The 12,661-nt window shown below is 44.5% G+C and overlaps 1 non-coding gene and 1 pseudogene across 1 annotated transcript; both read left to right on the top strand.

Annotated features, from left to right (window-relative positions):
- The first annotated feature begins 893 nt into the window (after positions 1-893).
- On the top strand, positions 894-2,946 carry LOC132515591 (RNA transcription, translation and transport factor protein-like; annotated as a pseudogene).
- LOC132516643 (U6 spliceosomal RNA) lies at positions 1,263-1,369 on the top strand. The gene has a single exon (XR_009539450.1). It is a non-coding gene; the product is annotated as a U6 spliceosomal RNA (small nuclear RNA).
- Positions 2,947-12,661: the final 9,715 nt, after the last annotated feature.

A 12,661-nucleotide genomic window follows, 5' to 3' on the forward strand; every position in this document is an offset into this window, starting at 1 on the left:
TTGAACCTGGGTAGCCTGGATGAAAACCAGGAATCTTAACCAGTAGACCACCAGGGGCTAGAGGCTGGAAGTAAAGTGGCCCTGGCTCTTGCCGGGTTTGAAAGCAAGAATGTTTCAAGGAGGCAGAAACTGTACAAAGGAGTACAAAGTTTATTATTGGAGACACAGCACAACAAGTGGGAGAGCACACAGAGAAAGTGTTTGACTGAAGCAAGGCTGAAATACACATCCAGAGAGAAAGGGTGTGGGCATCCTTCCTAATGAGAAGCACAGTAAAGAGGTGATTTAAATCACTTGTACAGGGCAGTCCTTCTGGGTCTTTGTTTACCTTTGGCCAATTATCTTGTTTCTTTTTTCACACCTGACTGGGCCTAGGATCCTCCCCAGCATGTGTGCTCAACTTTTCGCTAAGACGGATCCCACAGCAGAGGCCTGTGACGGTATGTCCACCCTTATTATGGGTGGCGCCCCCTCCTTTTTGACCCCCAAGGAGTCTTTCTGCTCCTCTGCAGTCGGGGAAGTTTCCCTGACCTCAGCAGTGGTCATCTTCCTTCTTTATTCCAGCAGAGCTCAGCTTCTGCCGCTAGCTTTGTCCTTGGAGTGTCTGGGGGAAAACAAAGCTTCAGTTTTAGTTCACTTGACAAACACGAGCTCTCCAGCCCAGGAGCCCATCTACCTCCTACCTCAGAAGGGCAAGGAAAGGGAGCGAGGGCTAATACCTGGGGACATATTAAAGGGAAGGCCTCTCTTCCTCCATGAGGAAGAGGAAAAGCCAGATGCAGGTGAGATGAGGATTCCTGGGCAATGACCTATTTGAGGAAGCATTCTCAGGAATGACCTGAAGGGGAGCGGGAAAAGAAAGCAGGAAGGGAAGGGGGCCGAGCACGAACGCCATGACAGCAAAGTGCCATGAAGAGCACCCAGACTTGGGTGCATCCCCCCGGGGAGCTCTCACAGCTCAGTCATCCCAGTCATCGGGCAAGTTTGCGTGGGTATTTATACTCCCGATTCAGGCAGCCTGAGGGCAGTCCTCAGACAAGAGACACAGGTGCTGGCTGTGGGGAGTGAAGGCACATGGGGGTGCTGGTGTGCCCCCAGACAGCGAAGGAATCCAAGGGGACATGGGCAGAGCTCGGGCAGCCTCTGCTATACAGCTGTGGGTTGGCAGGACAAGAGAGTGACACATGAAAAATTCTATATCCCCTTCTATTCTATAGGGAAGACATTTGAGGAGAATGAAGAAGGTTTAAAGTATGAAAGAGGTGCTCGCTTCAGCAGCACATATACTAAAATTGGAACGATACAGAGAAGATTAGCATGGCCCCTGCGCAAGGATGACACTCAAATTCATGAAGCGTTCCATATTTTTGGGGAAGCAGATTCGTGAAGCATTCCATATTTGGGGGAAGCAGCCGTATAGCACAGGGAGATCAGCTCGGTGCTTAGTGACCACCTAGAGGGGTGGGATAGGGAGGGTGGGATAGGATGGTGGGAGGAAGACGCAAGAGGGAGGAGATATGAGGATACATGTACATGTATAGCTGATTCCCTTTGTTATAAAGCAGAAACTAACACACCCTTGTAAAGCAATTATACTCCAATAAAGATGTTAAAAATAAATAAATAAATAATTAAGTATGAAAGAGAAAGCTGATCAGGAAGGTACAGAAAGATTGCCAGGCAACAGTGAAGTCCCAGCTGAGAGAGAGACCATGACCTTGTTATGGCACAAACACCAACAGCATCCAGGTATAACAGGACGGTGGGGCAAAAGAGGAGTGATTGGCAAAGACGTGGTAAAGGTATTCGGTCTTTCCTGGGCAGGAAAGGAACTTAGAACCTTAGAACTGAATAGAAAGGGAGACAACGGAGAGGCCAGGGGCTTGGCAGTTTTAACAAATTTGAAGAACAGGTATTGTGGGAGCAACTGGGTTAAAAAAATGTGAAAGGTTGAGAGAGTGTGGTCCCAGATTTAAGAAACAATGATGCAAGGTCCAGGCCGTGGCCATTACGGTGGGTACCTAAGGTGGAACAGAGGGGAAGGTCACTGGAGTTGAGGAGGTCAAAGAACCAACAGGCTGCTCTCACCACATTGCTGGTGCCTGAGTCACCCACTCCTCTTCCCCTCTCCTCTCCTGGCTGAAGCCTGGGGGACCACAGCCAGAAGCTGGGACCACCGCAATCCTGCCAACTACAGTGCAAAGATGAAACAGAATTTAGAAACAATTGTTTGGCTCGAAGACCAGAAAACCAGACACTATGAGATTAAAGACAGAAATAATGTAAGAAACGTTCACAGCAGTGACTGACCCAAGTTCTTTGAAAGGTATCTCAGCGCCATGAACTGGTTTTTCAAGATCGCCAAGTAGCAATTGGCTGGCTTCTTGATTTAGCTGTTGACTATGGAGGTAATGCTGAAAAATACAAAGACTTGGGACCTGATGGTGCAAAACATGCAGACAGTGCAACTAAAAATGCAGAGCCATTGATCAGTTTGGATGTAAATAATCCTGCTAGGAAGGCTGGGGTAAAGGCTTTGCTAACCGCCTTTGGGTTCAGCGTCACAGTGATTACCTGGTAACAAGGTAACGAGGTAAAAAAAGGCAATTCTCATTATGGTCCAGGACCTCCTGAACAGGATGTAGTTGCTAGAGGAAATCGAACAAAAGAAGGCTTGCCTGTAGCTTTAGACAAGCATATTCTTGGTTTGGACACAGGAAATGCAGTTCTCCATGAAGCTACTCAAATTCTGTTGCATATAGAAGAGCTCAGGGAGCTGCAGACAAAATTGAATGCAGCCAGAGTGGCTGTTCGGGCGATTCTTGCTGATCCAAAGACAGACCACAGGCTGGGGAAAGTTGGAGGACGAACCTTGTAGGATTTCAGCTTCTCACCTGCTTAGTACAATTGGGAACCATGTACGCTCTGGCGTATGTTTGGAAATCAAATGTCACATTTTCAAAGGAGAAACCCCAGAAAATGGATGATGGTCTAGAGATTTACCATCATTGCTTTTTCTTTAATAAAGTTCTAGGAAGTGGGGAAAAGAAAAGAGAACTAGCAGGATGGGTGTGGAACGGGTCATGTACATGGACACCGAAAACTCACAGGAAGCCTCAGAGCCAGGCGCTGACTAGAGCAATGCTAACGGTAATACTCATCACTGACACATACTGAGTGCTTCCACCTGCTTTATCTCATTTCATCCTCCTTCTCTTCCTTCAGGTCTTAGCTTAAATGGCACCTCATTCCCTAACCCCCTTCCCATCATGGTTCTCCTTCATTCTGTCTCAAACTCTTCATAGAACATATATCAATTTATAATTATTTTCTTCTGTTCACTTTTTTTTTTTTTTTTTTTTTTGCGGTACGCGGGCCTCTCACTGCTGTGGCCTCTCCCGTTGCGGAGCACAGGCTCTGGACGTGCAGGCCCAGCGGCCATGGCTCACGAGCCCAGCCGCTCCGCGGCATGTGGAATCTTCCCGGACCGGGGCACGAACCCGTGTCCCCTGCATCGGCAGGCGGACTCTCAACCACTGTGCCACCAGGAAAGCCCCAAAGCCCACATTCTTAATGATAACACCTCCAAAAAATTTTCAGTGACTGAGAGGAGATAAAGGAAGTGGGGAGAGAGCAGGGCAGAGATGGGTGTACTGCCCTGCTCTCAGGTTATACGGTAGTTGTAGGACCAAGGACCTTCATACTAGAAATAGTTCAGAAGTAGCCCTGGGAAGGAAGGAGGGCTGCTAACCTACCTTCTGACCCCAGGTGTTCGAGATGTGGGCAATGCATAGTATCATTTTGAGAGAGCTGCAGAGAAATCTCTCGGAGGAGCTCTGGGTTTCTATTAGCCAAGAGGTAGAGGGAAATTTCCATGAAGAGCTCACACTCCTTGGTAGGGTTTGCTTAGCATAGGATGAGGCTCCAGGGGGTGCAGTGGGAGGCTTTAGGGGAGCAAAGCAGTAGGAAGAGGCAACACAGAGCAGAATGCAGATGAGGGTGTGAAAGAAGATATATAATGGGGAGGCTTATATTTCGAGCATTAAACCAAGGATCAGAGGGCTGTGGGGAAGGTCAGGTTCAGCTGGCCACATATTTGCAAAGAATCATCCTTAACAGTCTTCTGATGGGCAGGAGAAATTCAGAGCATTCTGGAAGAAGTCAGTCTTGTCCTAAGTTGGTTGGGTTTTGAAGACAGTCTCCTCTCACTCTCATCTCACTGACCCATGAGAGTTCTATTTAGTCCCCAGGACTCTATCAGCAGTTGAACACAGCAGAGGGAGTGGACATGATTCAGGTCTCCAGGAATGTGTCAGGGATGGCCTGTACTGATTTGCTTCAAACAGAATCAGACAGCACAACAGCGTAAGCCTGCAAGTTCCTGGGCAAAAACCGTTTACTCAGCTCTGTAACTCCAGAATGTAACAGATGCCCACCTCACATACCAGAAAGAGGCTCGCTAAATGCTTGTTGATTGAATGATTGTGGGTTTATACTCTTTGTGATGGAATTCAGCACAACCATCTAGTAACATGGAGTATTATAGAGACATTTAAGTTCAAGATTAGATTTGAGTAAAGATTGAATCAGTAGGGCTCCCCCGCAAAATCCTTGAAATATAGCAAAATGGAGACTATTTTTTTGTGTGTAGTGAAAAAGCCTAACATAAGATTTTCCATCTTAACCATTTTTAAGTGTACAGTTCAGTCGTATTAAGTATATTCACATTGTTGTGAAACAGATCTCCAGAACTTTTTCAGCTTGTAAATCTGAAGCTCTATACTCATTAAACAACCCCCCTTTTGCCCCCACTCACCAGCCCCTGGTACCCACCATTCCACTTTCTGTCTCTATGAATCGGACTACTTTACATACCTCATGTAAGTGGAATCATACAGTATTTACCTTTTTGTGATTGGCTTATTTTGTGCAGCATAACATTCTCAAGTTTCATCCATGTTGTAGCGTGTGACAGGACTTTTCTTTTTAAGGCTAAATAATATTCCATTGTATGCATGTACTATATTTTGTTTATTCATCTGTTGATAGACATTTGGGTTGCTCCTACCTCTTGGCAGTTGTGAATAATGTTACTCTGTATGTGGTTGAACAAATAACTCTTTGAGACCCTCCTTTCAATTCTCTAGGATATATATTCAGAAATAGAATTGCTGGATCACATGGTAGTATTATTTTTAGTTCTTTGAGGATCTTCCATACTGTTTTCCATAGTGGTCGCACCATTGTACAATCTTGACAACAGTACACAAGGGTTCCAATTTTACCACATCCTCACCAACCCTTCTTATTTTTTTTTTATAGCCTTTCTAATGGGTGTGAGGTGATATGTCATTGTGGTTTTGATTTACGTTTCTCTGATGATTAGTTATGTTGAGCATCTTTTCACATGCTTGTTGGCCACTTGTATTCATCTTTGGAGAAATGTTTATTCAAGTCTTTTGTCTATTTTTTGGTTGGGGTATTTGGGGTTTTTGTTTGTTTGTTTTAGGAATTCTTTATTTATTCTAGATATTAACCCCTTATCAGACATATGATTTGCAAATAATTTCTCCCATTCCATAGGTTGCCTTTTCTCTCTGTTGATTGTGTCCTTTCATGCACAAAAGTTTTTAAGTTTGATGTGGTCAAAATGTAGAAGATTTTTTAACCACAATGAAGTAGCTAAGAGATCATGGACTAATACTCCTAATGTTGGCAAGAAAATCTTGCTTACATGATTAGGAAGATATTCAAGGTAAACTGACATTTGCACTGAAACATCTCTTTATTTGAAGTGTTGGCTTTGGAACTGAGCCTGCAATTACTCTAGGCTGTATTCCTCAAGGGGCTCAGTGCAACACTGGACCTGCTTAATACAATAAAACTGATGTTATAAAACTTGGTGCGATAAGACGACAACAACAAAAACTAAAAAAACTAAAAAATAAAATAAAATGATCACTAAGGAAAGGTATTAAGCAAAACCAGTAATATTAGTGGTTTAAAAGTTGCCACCTGGATTATGCAGCCATTACTTTTTTTTTTTTTTTGGCTGTACCACGCAGCATGCAGGATCTTAGCTCCCCCACTGGGGATCAAACCATTGCCACCTGCAGCGGAAGCGTGGAGTCTTAACCACTGGACCGCCAGGGAAGTCCCACAAATGTTAATAAAACCCTTAAAGGACGTGATAGAATGCTTTGAAAGTAATATTAAGAAAAAAAAGTTAGATATAAAATTGTAGAATTCATTTTCATAATTTTAACAAAACACATGCAAGACCATAAGGCTGAAAATTCCGACGGAACATTGCCAAGACAAATTAAAGAAGGCCTAATTAAACAGAGAGGTGTACGCCATGTTTATAGATTGTAACACTCAATATTGCTGAGATACTTCAGTTATCTTAAAACCACTAATGCCCATCAGCAGTAATTCATTATTTTAAATGGTGGTTTACGTTTTATATTGCTAACATCTGAAAAGTGTAAGTATTTTACTGGGATACTTTATATTGTCGAATTTGATAGATTTCAGGGTGGGCTCAACAAAAAAGTAGTTTCTGAACCTGCAAAGGAGATGACCAGTGCTGGGACTGTGGGTTTTTTACTGGGGACAATCCTATTTTTTACTGAGTGACTGTCCTACAAGTAAGCAAATCCTTTTTGACTCCTCTTCAGCTATAATAATCTGGGATTAGCCTCAGCTTCAGAGGTAGAAGCAACATGTGGCATCACCGCTCAAGATGGTATGAATAAAATAGTCCCTAGGGCAAGAAATCTTAAATTTCCCCATCAATAAAAAGAAAGTATTCCCGTGCTCCTGGGTGATGGAGCTGTATTCAGATAAGGTTAAGGCTTTAGATCACTGGAAAATTAACTATTCACGTGAAAGTCATTAACCATTCTCGTGCCCTAGGGCACTCCAATATGAAGAGTCAAGTTGAAGAGGGAGAATCAGCCAGCAAGGGAGATTGAAAAAGAGTGTCTACTAGGATGGGGCGGGGAACCCTGTGTGGTGCCGTAGAAACCAAGTGAAGAAAGTATACTAGGTACTGTATGAATCAGGATCCAATCAAAGGAAAGCAAACCAGTTCTAGGTATTTCAGACAGAAGAATTTAATAAAGGAACTGGCTACAAGAGTATTAGAAAAGATGGAGGAGCAGAAGAGGAGAGGGGCGATTACTCAAAGGTTATTAACTTCAGGAAACCATCACCACTCTGGGCTAGAAGTGCAAAAATGTTACCTGAAGCCCGGGGCACAGTATCCCTAAGGTTCCTGTTGGTTGTTGGAGCCCAGTTATCTGAGCAGGAGCCCGGGAGCCTGCACTTACAGGTTGTTGCTCCTGTGTCCACAGGCACCACCCAGATCCACTGCTGCCATTGTCACTAGAGCCAATGCTGTCACCACCACCAACGCCGTACTGCTCAGTGGTACTGCTGTCACTGATGCCAAAGACACCACAAGAAACCAGAGTCAGAAAGGGAGGCAATTCTCTCTTCCTTTCATCTTCCAGTGCCTTTCGTTGACAAAACCTAAACAGAAACCGGCTAGCTCGGGAGTCTGGAAAGTATCATTTGTCTCTCTCTGATACATAGCAGAGCACAGAAAGGCAGATAAGGGCCGAGAGCAATAGGCAAATGACCAGCATAATCTACCCTTTTGGTCATTCAGCATCCCTTCTTATTTTTCTACCTATATTTAGGTCAAAGACTCAAAGACTAAATTGAAGTTACTTACCAATGCTGCCTACATCTTAGAAACGTTTCATAGCTCTCCATTACCTTCAGAGTAAAGTCAAAACCCCACAGCTTGGAGGTTAAGAACCTACCAAGCTAGACCAAGCTTCCTTTCGTAACTTCTCACTATTCCAACTAGATTGATCCATATTTCATTTCCCAAACACATCTGGTATATTTCTCCCTCTAAGCCTTTGAGCTTGTCATTTCTCCCACCTAAAATGCATTCCCCTTCTCATCTTTTCTACCTCCTCTGCTCCAAACCTACCCAATGATCACAGCATGGCTCAGGTTCAATTCCTCTACACAGTCCCCTCCCAAAGGCGTCAGCCCTCAGCACTCTTCCACTCTCTGAATTCCTCAAGTCTATGCCACTGATAGAGACCAACTAGCCTTCCTGGCAACCCCATGGCACCTAGTGGCATATTGCCTCCAACCTATCCATTTACTGGCTGATTTCTGGCGGTGGAGGATAGGGAAAATGAATTGGCAATACATAGCCGACTACTAATTGGAAGCCCAAGGCACTTACTGCCGGATATCAGCTTCCTGCTGTCTCCCATAGGCCCCACTAAGGCTCTGCCTGTTTAATTCTGAATTATAATTTGGAGCAGTTCATCAATTCTCCATAGCAACATTCAGAGGAGCTCAGCGGGCCTCCAGAGACATTGTTCTCAGATTACTACCAAGCTAGCAACCTGGTTGAGGGTATTACTAAACCACACAGCTTGCCAGCTAATATCAAGTCAAAGCAGAAGCAAACAAAATGTTTTCAAGGGTGTTGCTCAACAGGAATCCTGTGACCTGAGAAAACTTGCAAAGACTCAGAGCTAAACAAATTTCTGCTTAGCTATCCTGAGTCTGCTCCTGACAAAGATTAAAAGAAGCAAAGCAGCTATAAATCCTCCTTCTCTACGGAAGTTTAAGATGTGGTTCAGGGCTTCCCTGGTGGCGCAGGGGTTAAGAATCCACCTGCCAATGCAGGAGGCACGGGTTCAAGCCCCGGTCTGGGAAGATCCCACATGCTGTGGAGCAACTAAGCCCATGCACCACATCTACTGAGCCTATGCTCTAGAGCCTGCGAGCCACAACTACTGAGCCCATGTGCCAAAACTACCAAAGTCCCCATGCCTAGAGCCCGTGCTCCACAACAAGAGAAGCCACCGCAATGAGAAGCCCGTGCACCTCAATGAACAGTAGCCCCCGCTCGCCGCAACTAGAGAAAGCCTGTGCGCAGCAACGAAGACCCAACACAGCCAAAAATAAATACATTTTTAAAAAAGATGTAGTTCAGAATACTAACTCCTACCAACAAAGAAAGTTGTTCATCAACACGAACGGCAATCAGCAAAGAACCAAAGACGTGGTTCTTGTCCCAGTTCTGCCCTGCATGAGGCATGTCCCTTTCCCTCTCTGGAGCTCAGTTTCCTCATCTGAAAAATTAGGAATTTGAGCTAGATAATCCCCAAGGGCCCTTGCAACCATCAGATCCAAAGACATCTTTAATTGCTTTCTGGTCTCCTTTTACAAAACATCCAATTATTCATTGAAGACTATTAATCATCTATTATCTTGAAAGCCACCACATATGACTGTTCAGATTGTACTCAACAAATCCAGAGGGCACCATCTACATTGGGTTTGTGTGAACTGTACCCCTGTGTTGAGTGGTAGACAACCTGAACATCCAAACATAGCAGCCTTGATTATGCTCTTCAATTTGGACAATATTTAAGTTTTCACCTTTAATTTTCTTAATACCCGTTGTTTCCTGACCTTGGGTCCCTACCAGCAGAGATGAAACTACATTAATATCTGGTACTGAGTTAAGTACTCTCTTATTGATTAACTTTTAATCATGGGCAAGAAATGAGAATAATAACATTAATACACTATTGACCACATATGTGCAAGATACTTTACATATATTAACATTTAATCCTTATGAAATCCTATCAGGGATAAATATTTCATCCTTATCTTTGGATGGGAAAGTCGAGGCTCAGGGGGACTAAGTAAACTACCCCAGGGTTCCTAGCCAGAGCTAGAAAGTGGCTGAGATGAGGATTCAAAGCCACGTCTGACTCCAAAGCTCATCCTCTTTCCACTCCACCACCCACGACACCTTCTGTACGCTCCATACTCTGCCAACAAGCTTGACATTTTTCTGATATCAGTGAACACGTACAAATAATTGGAACATTCAGTTAATCAGAAACAGCAGTCACGTTGCATAATCACACCAGAGAGAAGTCAACACTCACCCATTTCCATCCTGATGTTGCTGCTAACTAGAGATGTGCTTACCCCTCTGTGGGCCTGTGCTCTCACTTCAAATAGGAGTGATGTCTTGGGACCTTTTTAGGTAAGTTAAGTACCAGCAATTCCTATAGCAACGAGCATTTAATTGCATTCTCTGAGTTTTTGTTAGTCTTTTTGGCTCCAGCTAAACAGTTGGGCAACTCTTGGGACCACTTCAGCCACCAAGGAGAGTTCTTTGTGGTCCTTGCTTCTTTATGCCTCCCTCGGGGCACTCCTGTACTTCTTCCCCCTCAGCCTCAAGATCCCAGGTCTGAGAACGTATTCCATGTAGATTTGAAGGCTTTGAGACACTAGCCTATTATCAGCAGCCCTTGTTTCTTTCCCTCTCGTGTCTCCAGCTCTTTCAGGATTTCCCAGTGAATCGAGCATTGCATTCCTAAAGAGGGCTGATGTCAGAGTTGTGGTCAAACAGGAGGTGAAATGGAAGGACAGATGCTGGCTGCTCCTTCACAGACCCTGTCTTTCAACTCAGCATCAATCAACAGAACTAGAGGATGTCCTAATGAGCAGCCATAACATTTTCAGATCCAGACCAGGTTTTCCTTCTCAGTATGAATAGTCAGTCATCATGCCTATGATTATGAGAGTAGGGGGAAAAGGAGATCTAAATAAAATGAAAACGTGAATTATTTCCCAAGTGCAGCTGTTTTCTGCTCCATAACACCTGGATACAAGATATAATATTTCCTTTATTTGTCTACGTCACACTATATCTGGCTCTGAATGCTTATCTATGTGTATGGGAAAAAAATATAATCTTCGTTATATGTAGAGGTCCACAACCTTCCCCTTCTCCCAGAATTGTACTTGGGTATCAGGGCACTTAGGCAATGCCGAAATTTGTGGGAAAGTTCTCTGATCCTCAGCGTGTCGAGGTTGACACTAAGAGGCTCATTACCCAAAACGATATGGCCCATTAAAAGATGACAGTTCAGGGCTTCCCTGGTGGCGCAGTGGTTGAGGGTCCGCCTGCCGATGCAGGGGACACGGGTTCGTGCCCCGGTCCGGGAGGATCCCACATGCCGCGGAGCGGCTGGGCCCGTGAGCCATGGCCGCTGAGTCTGCGCGTCCGGAGCCTGTGCTCCGCAACGGGAGAGGCCACAACGGTGAGAGGCCCGCGTACCGCAAAAAAAAAAAAAAAAAAAAAAAAAAGATGACAGTTCATAGCCCAGTTCATAGTGAGTGGGGACCTCACTCACTCCCAAGATTCCCATGATGCTGAGGGTTTAAACCCCAGGTTCCACGCATCACTTCCAACAGAGGAGCAGCCCCTCTTGGAATGCTGCATGGTGGCTGGGCACTGGTCTCCGCCACTCTTGTGACCACCACTGCCACCAGGGAGAGTTCTCTGTGGCCCCTGCTCCTGTATGGCTCCAGCCTGCTGTCTAACTCTGGACAAGGGGCGTGTGATTGGTGAAGCTTAGATCACAGGTCCGTACCTTTGCTACAAGGGAGGCTGGGAAAACAAGCATCGATACTGTGAGGCAGGCTCTGCCTCTTACCAAGACATGGAAAGCAAGGGATTCCCCAAACAAGTCATGGGCAGGAACAAAGAAGGACAATGTCTGTACTGCTTTAACCTGTGGATCTTGGCAAAACCCCTTATCTTCTCTTGGGCTCAGCTTCCTCAACTGAAAATAGAGATAATGACACTGACTTCACAGCATAAAAGCCCAGGAGACAAAGGCATACCTGGGCGACCCAGCCTCCCTGTCTTCGGGGTGTGGCAGGATGGGGCAAAGGGAGACGAAATCCCAGGAGAGGGATGAGATGTAGGGAGCATGCCTGGAGGTGATATGTTCTGACCATCAAGGCAAGGACCTGAGCTGAAATGCCCTCTAAAAGTGGGAATCATCTAGAAGTCATTCCTCTCCAACAGGTAACACTGAGCCAAGAGCATTCTAGAAGGAGTCAGACTTCAGGAAAGGAAAAAGAGAAAGAAGAAGGTGCTTTAAAATGGGACACTGTGTGCACATGGAGCCAGGAGAGGGAGGAAAGTCAAAACGTAGGGCAGTGCTAGAACAGAGGTCATCTTGCCCTAAATCAGGATTGGGTAACTGAGGCAGCTTCTCACAGAGGGCTCCAAGTCTTCTGATCTTCCCACATGCCTGCGGGCTGCCTGTTAACCAAGTCACATAGTTTCCAGTACAGCAGCAGTGAGGCTAAACAACTAAATCTCTGCCTCTTTGCTTTTCATGCGGAAGGTCTCTCCATGTGAAAAAATCTACTGTGATTTTTTCCCCCATAACTGTGTGCCTCCTCTGATGTTCCAGACAGGAAAACAAATAACAATTGATTATGAAATATGGTTCCAAAAAGAATGCTGAAGACTTGTTTACTGGTGTTTTTAATCTCTACAGTAGTTTGAGCTCAAAAATAATAATAAAAACACTATGACTATATACAGTGAAAGATATATACATATTTTTAGAACACCCTGCACAATTCTATAGTTACTCTATATTTATACACCATATATATGTGTGTGCATACGTATAGAGAGAATTTGTCTATATATGTATACACATATAATCACTGAATTGTACACTTTAAATTTTACTAAAAGTTTTACTAAAAATTATTGAATTGTACACTTACA

Source organism: Lagenorhynchus albirostris, chromosome 2, assembly GCF_949774975.1.
Source record: "Lagenorhynchus albirostris chromosome 2, mLagAlb1.1, whole genome shotgun sequence".
Classification (NCBI taxonomy): domain Eukaryota; kingdom Metazoa; phylum Chordata; class Mammalia; order Artiodactyla; family Delphinidae; genus Lagenorhynchus; species Lagenorhynchus albirostris.